Below are 7,518 nucleotides of genomic sequence, written 5' to 3'. Positions count from 1 at the left end.
GAATTGCATTGTAAAGATAGACACTGGAACGGTTGACAGCTTTAACAAGAAAACTGTGACTGCAATCCTAGTGCAAACCATACATCTTGTGAGATCAAGTGGAATGCTCTGTACAGATGCCAAAAGGAGCTGAATGCTTAAAGCCTGGGGTTTTTTTATTAGTAGCTAATGGTGTATATTTAGCACTGAAAAGATCATTTGACAGCACATCAGTCTTGCCAGATACATGAGTAAAAGGAAACTCAAAAACCCCACATTTGTGTGGGGTCTTTTTGGTCTGAAATTTTAGGAGGAAACAACCTGCCGACTGCGAACTCTGCTGAACTAGATGGAGAGACTGCCATTGATTTCCATGGACTTTAGATCAACCAGAAGGAGGGAAAGCAAAATGCATGCTAGGATGTTTCCTTGGTTATTTGCCTGTCCTTTTAAATGCTATATGTGACATTTTAAAGTTCAGGTGTTAAAAAAGGAATGATGGCTTCATGAAGGGTTTGTCAGTGAACTGCAGAGTTTAGAAGGCTGTTAAAAATATGAATATAAATGTCTCTGTGCATATACACTACAGGGACAGAATTTAATTTAGCTGGAGCTGGTGGTACCTGACACTTTCTGCTATGAGAGCCTGTTTTCAGTTTTCTATAACTTTGCCAAGTTTTAACCATTCAGTGTCTACCTCACACTGAATATTTTGCATCTCTTGATTCCACCAGCAAGGTGATGAAAAGCTACCCAGTACTGCAGAATGGAGAAGGCAATCAGGGGATCTGGCCACAAGGGAGAGAGAGTAAGTGACAGCAGGAGAAGCGTGCACATGGACAAAGGAGGGGACAAAGTGAAATGGAAGGTAAATCAGATGGGGGCAGCCAGACATAAGAGAGAGTGATGGGATGGGGTTAAGGGCTAAGCCAGCAGGAGAGGCAGCCTGGGAGAGAAACACAGGAAAGGTTGAGGAATAAAAGACCCCCAAAGCAATCTGAGCAGTAAATCCTTGAATCATGCATTCATCTTCTTTAGGTTTTTGGGTTTTTTTTTTTTTTTTCCCCCAGGCTAAAGAAAATGATTTATGCAGCACCAAGCATAAGGGGGCCCCATTCTCCACTGGCTGGTAAGCATTGCTGTGAGGAACACAACGGCCGCAACAGCAAAAGCAAAAGCAGGAGAAGCCTGTTGTCATTTCAACAGCCCTGAGAATGACTCACTGGTCAGACTGCTCCCAAGGAGAAGAGTTGCTTATTGCAACTGTTTGCTTTCTTTTCCTGTCGAGATTGCAGTTTTATATTCATTTTCCAAGCACTAGGAAGAGGCTACAGGACTACAGAAGTAGGCAGAAAAGCTGAAAATGAGAGGGCAAGGGCAGGGAGTTATGAACAAAGGCACACAAGTGAGGAGGGAGACAAAGCACAGATGAGGAATGAGAGCAAGTGAGGAGGTGCAGAGAGGGGAAGAACCACCAGATGGGGGACAAAAAGCCACATAAAACCTCTCAGCATTTCTAACTCTTCCCTAATGTATGTGTATGATCCTTGCGCAAACACCTCCTCCCAGAGGTGCTTGATCTTCTGGGCACAGGGATGGATGCAGAGTTAGTAGGCAGGACAGCTGGAGAAGTAGATGATTAGACACTGGTATGTCAAAAGCTGTTCTCTGGTACACCACATCAGTAGAAATGCTTGAAGAAAGTCCTAGCTCCTGTGTTCTCTCTCACTGCTTGGTTTAAAGCTTGATGTCCAGAAAGGCAGCACAGATTTCCTTGTCCTCTGACCCTGGGACCAGAAGCCAGCCCCACCTGAGGCATGATTAAAGCTCCCCTTGTTCCCATGTTCCACTGGCACATTGCACATCATTTCTGTGGAGTTGTTTACACAAGGTCCTGCTAACATGCACTCTCAATCTTGAGCAGCCTGTGCCTGTGTGTGTCCCTGATCCACGGATTAATGGTAAGATTATGCTTGTGGTAGCTGCCAGGTTGCACTGCTGCCGGGAGACAGCGTGTCAGCAGGGAGGTGTCCCTCTTGCTCCAACTGCATGCACTCATTGCAGGCATTTCTGTAAGGGAGGTTATTTTGGAAGTGCAAGCAATCACATGATTCCAGAACAAATGTCTCCAGGAGATGTTGCTCTTCCCACATCTCTTCCAAAGGGGAAAAAAAAAGGAAAAGGTAGAGGGAGACTTCCAGCCAGTCCCACTAGCTTTTGCAGGTGAATTCTCTTAACAAATGAAGTCTTCTCACAGCATCAATTTTGCACACAGGTTACACCAGGTTTTTGGGCATGCCCCTGTTCATAGCTGCCTGGCAAGGAATTTGGGAAAAAAAGAGATACATGTGAAAATGCTACCCTGTACCTGCTACTAAATGGGTTATTTGGAGTTTTGACTATTCAGTTCCTGTGATGGATGTCATCCAGTCTTAATGGCATTGCCTTTGTGCATGCCACAGTATAGAAAAAAAAAAGTTTTGTTCTATTTTTTCCTGTTTCACACATATTCCCTAAACATTTGATGGGTCTTGGAGTGTGAGGGTTTTTCAAAGGGCTGCAGAAGCCCTTCTGAGGCTAATTTATCCATGTGAATATTTACTTCCTATAAATGTCCCCATCCCCCCGATGGATGCAATCATCTGTGGCAGTCAGGCTGCTTTGCAGGACAGGACTCTAAGTGATGACTGAGAGGAGAGGAAAGGAGAACACAAGGATGCAGGAGTGGAGTGGGACAAGGGAGCCAAGCCAAGCCAAGCAGGGTGACTGCTGTGGTTTAAACAACCCCCAGTAGTGAAGAGGTTATGGCTTCTCCTGTTGTCTCACTCTTCCTTTCACACACAGTCTGGTGACTACCACCACCAGAATCACCTTGGGAAGTAAATAAGGTCCAAAACACCAGCAGAGGGAATCAGTAGTTTTTATTCACTAAAATATGCGCTGCTTAAAAGAAGAAAAACGAAAAAAAAAAAAAAGAAAGAAAAAAAAAGCTGTAGTCACACAGCTGTAGTCTGGTCTCCCACGTTTCAGCTGTTCCCTCTGTCCACAGGCAGAAGTAATGCGTCACTTTCTGAATTGTTTCTTTAAAGAAAAAACAACAACCCAAATCAGTTAATCAACAGCAGCAGTGCTGCCGACTGGGATCGGTGGGCTCTGCTCCAGCCGGGAGGCGCAGCATGGCCCCTAGGGACGGCCGCAGGTAGGAGCCGCGAAGCTCAGGCTGTTTGGAGCCGCGGAGGGAGGGTCTGTCCTGCCCAGCCGGCTCCCGGCGCTGGGCTGCCTGGCTGGGTGCGGGAGAGGCTCCGAGCCCGGCAGGTTGGAGCGGGCTGCGCAGCCCCGGTGCCACAGCCCGGCCACGGACGGGGCAGGAAAATGCTGCGTTCCCCGGCAAGACGCACAGGATTTCCTGCAGCGGGTCAAGAAAACATACCTTCCCATTGTCCCAGCCATGTCACGGGGAGTCCTTGTGCTCCGCTGGGGACAATGTCAACTCCTACCCTGGCAACCAAGGAAAACAAGGACGGTTGTTTGGCATTTTACGCGAAGCTGCCGCCCGCCTCCCTCAGCAGCCAGGCCTGGCACGGGCAGGGACGGCCGCCCTCATGGCCACTAATGAGCCGCCCTCCCTGGCCGTTGGTTGGCCCCGGAGGTGGAAAATCTGTGGCAGCCCCAGGGAAAAAAAAATTCCCAAGTTAAGACAAACAACTCTTTGTGGGGGAGGCGGCGAGGAGCGGGCGCCATCCAGCCCTTCCGAGCGCGGTGCTGGTTCCTGCCCTCGGCCAGAGCTGGGCTGGGCAGCCAGCGAGAGCCTGGTCACTGTTTGGGCCGGGGCCGTGCCCAGCTGTGCCCGAAGCGGTGTCCAGTCGGGAAGGGCTGTCCCAGAGGCACAGGGCTGGTGCAGGAGGCCGTGTCCCACCTTGCAGCGTGCCCGGGGTGGCCTCAGCGCCCGCTCCTCTGCCAGCCCCGGTAAACTGCAGGGTGAGCTTCCTACTGCCCTGCCCTGGTGCTCAGTGCATTCACTGTTACTCCTTTTGCCTCCTCAGAAAATCACTTTATCGTTCAAATATCAGCCACGGGGAGGAAACGGCAGTCTTACGTTCATGCAAAGCCCAGGACTCAGTCTCTTCATGGGCGCTGGATGCACAGACACACGACGTGCCATGCTGGGTGCCCGGGCAGCACCCGTGCCCCAGGCACTCCGAGTCCAGGCCCGTCACTGCCGCCTGGCTCCCGACCGCCTCACGGCCCCGAGAACACAGGTCAGGGAAGGCTCAACTTTGATACTGCTGGGCTGGCACAGCTCCAGGGTTAAAGGCACTATTTGCTTCCTATAATGCTTTCGTGAACCTGCATTTGCTTTTGTTGTACCACCAAGCCAGCAAGTGCAGGATGAGACAGAACGCCCTGGAAGGCAGTGGCAAGGATTATAAGAGACCGAGCATTTTATAGGAACTTAAAGGAAAGAAATTACTACTCTGACACTTCAAAATAAGGTAATCTTAAAGTACACAAGGAAAATGTGTAAATCAGCTTAGTCTTAACAGCAACATGAATACACACAACCCAGTATGTAGGACTTTACCTCTGTGTTCAAGACGGTATTTCAGTTTCTAGCAAAATACAGATTTTCCCTCTCTTTTCAAAAAGTCAGTCTGTCCTATGTTTCAGTGCCCCCTAGAATTAGTTGTTTGACTAATACTAGTTATTTGCTTGGGTAAGGATTATTAATAAACTCCAGCATAATGGAAAGGTGAAAATACTTAAAATAAAGCCCTAGAGATAGAAGCACATATAAACCAGACTCCTAGGCTTCAGAAGTGCCCCTGCCACTAAGCCAGGTGCACACCCAAAGTGCCATGGAATAGAGCTGTGTCCAGAGCCAATGTTACTGTGTGGCAAGATCCACAGGGGGTATCACATCGAAGGCTGCCCGTTTCAAAGAAGCTGAAAAAGACATATGTAAAGAGATTTTACTGTTAGAGTGAAAAACCCCCCAACAGCTGAAAAGTGTTTGTCCAGGAAGGGGGAACATGTGTCTTTAAATTTATCATAGATAAATGGGCAGAGGGAATAGCAGCCAAGATTTTCTTGTCTGAAAGGCTGAAGCTAATACTGTCATCTGTGGTTAAGACCCATTTGTCAAACAGACTATGCTGAGAATAAGGAAAATCAAGTCTGCCTTCCCTTTTTAATTTGATTTAATTAGCCATAATTCCCCTTACTGAAATAAAGGCATTTTCAATTGCGGGACACATTTCTGTGTCTTTACTTCTACTAACACAAATACATAGCTCTGCATGCAGGGAAAGCAAAAGCCAGACAAATGTTCTGCAAAAACAAGATGCTCCACTACACTCACCTCCTTCCTTGGGAGAGGAGGACAGAACAAACAACACGTGGCAGATGTTAGCCACACAGTTCAGTGCCCTACTGGGAGGCATGCAAATACTATCGTGATACACAGGCTGGAAGAAGCTACATAGGAGAAAACAGGGCACTTGTTGTATGTATGTCAGATTTGCCCCTCCATAGCTAGGAGGAGGCATGCACTCATAGCACGGCACAGAGTACATAATGCAATTATAATTGGGTGCAATATGTTCACAGCGCTTAAAAAAACGCTGTCTTAAAAAACTGAGTGCCACGTTCAGATGGCTTAAATTCCCCAAGAGCCCCTGTGCCTACTGCTTCCTACTGGCTGCTTCTGGTCCTTCAGCGGTGCCCAGCCAAGAGGAAACTTCAGGGCACAGATGGAGTTCAGGCTAGACAGTCCATAACCTTCACTGGATCCCGCTGGCATCCTGTGGTGCGAAACCTGCATCCCAGAATTACTTGGAGCACTTGTCCTCCCGAACCCGATGAGCACACTTGCTTAAAATAGGCACTTGCAAAGGTGTGGCGGGGCCAGCCTTAGGGCTCGCAGAATTGCTGAGGGGGACTGTGAGCCTCAGAATATCCTTGCAATTCATCTGTAATGTTAAACTTTAAATAACTGTCTTCCTCTTTCATTCCTTTCTACCTCGGCTAAGAAATGCGACACGCACTGTGTAAAGGGACTGTCACCAGCTGTTAATAAGAAAGCAGCTTTAGCTTCTCTCCGCTTCTCTTGTTCACACGTAGACAGTGTTGGAAATCAGTGAAAACGGGTGTAGCCCCTCTGCTACCGCCACCACCACCTCCCACAAAGAGAGCAAGTGAGAAAGGGAAGAGGAAAGGTTGAAGAAACGGGCTGACCTACTTAGGTACTGCGAAGGACGAGCATGCAGGCTCTGAGTGCTGGGATGGCTGCGCGCGTTTGTTCTGGGCACCTACTGTTACCCTGGCATTCCTCCAAACAAATGGCTTTACACCCAATTCCAAAACAGCTCCTTCCTCCTCCTCTTCAAAATATGCCCTCCCCACCGTGCATGCTCTCCCTGTGATCCTTGCTGCCTTGGTTTTAAAACGGCCGCTTCCCTGAGCAGGCAGCCAGCCCCTGTCTTCTCACCCACCTGTTAATACCTGGCCTCCTGTTTGTCACATGGCAGCTCTGGGCTCTGGACCAGGAACTCCCCCTTGCTCCTGTGCCGCAGCCACTGCTTCCGGCATGGGCCACCTGTCCCTCCTGTCTCAGCTGAGAAAGGACAGGACCTAACTGCAGGGTAGGTGGCTGTCAGTGAGCGGACCCGGCTTGCGAGGAGTGGTTTCCAGAAGCAGGAAGGAGAGAGGAGGCAGGTCTCCTTGCTCTCAGGAGCCCTGACTCAGACCCCTTCCCGTGTGTTGCATGCCGCCCCCTCTGCTCCGCTGGCTCTGAGCCCCTGAGTGGCATCACTCGAACCCTGCGAGTTTAGCCAGCCTGAAAATTATACCTGCTGGGATCTGGCCAGTTTGCAAAGCCTAATATCAGTGATTGCAAGGTGGGATCAACACATTCGGGCAACACAAAGATTGCATTATAAACCCTTTTGGATTTAGATGGCAAATGATCCTTTTGCTCTTCAGACAGTATTTCTGGCAATTCAGAGCAGTCACAATTGCTCGTCAGAACAACCAAAAGTGCTTCCCTGGCAGCACGGCATATCTTACTGAGAGACTGGAAGAACCTTCTTTGGTTTCTATATAAAACACACTTATGACTCATATAGGACTCAGAAATTGTCTTAGTTAGAGATAAATGGGAAGATACACTGCAGATCTGGAGAATGGTGCTTGAGTCACAAAGCTAGAACCGTGATCAAAAGGCAAAATTCCCCAAAGTTTGGGGTCTTAGGGAGACAAAAAGGGGTTTGTTTGCATTTACACGCAAGCATTGCATTTGGCATTTCTTCTTTCTTTTTTTTCCTTCCCACTTCTCACTGAATGTGTTCTGGAGTATTAGAGGTCTTGCAATCCCTTTTGTCTACTCCTGCTAGCACCGTCTTTCTTCATTCCAGTAATGTCTCAGAAGCAATTAAAAGCAGTTCCACTCAGTTCCACAATGCCACATCAGCTTCAGTCCTTTACCAAAGACTATGTAATGACATTATAAAAACCACAGCAAAAGATCATTACTAGGGTGAC

The 7,518-nt window shown here is 48.4% G+C and overlaps 1 long non-coding RNA gene across 1 annotated transcript; it reads right to left on the bottom strand.

Moving 5' to 3' along the window:
* Window positions 1–2,883: 2,883 nt before the first annotated feature.
* Window positions 2,884–7,518, bottom strand: LOC141728515 (uncharacterized). Its single transcript, XR_012579518.1, has 3 exons — window positions 6,471–7,518; window positions 3,410–3,477; window positions 2,884–3,060 (listed from the first exon to the last, which is right to left on the bottom strand). It is a non-coding gene; the product is annotated as an uncharacterized LOC141728515 (long non-coding RNA).

This window comes from Zonotrichia albicollis, chromosome 3, assembly GCF_047830755.1.
Source record: "Zonotrichia albicollis isolate bZonAlb1 chromosome 3, bZonAlb1.hap1, whole genome shotgun sequence".
Lineage (NCBI taxonomy): Eukaryota > Metazoa > Chordata > Aves > Passeriformes > Passerellidae > Zonotrichia > Zonotrichia albicollis.
This window is presented reverse-complemented; position numbering and strand designations above follow the sequence as displayed.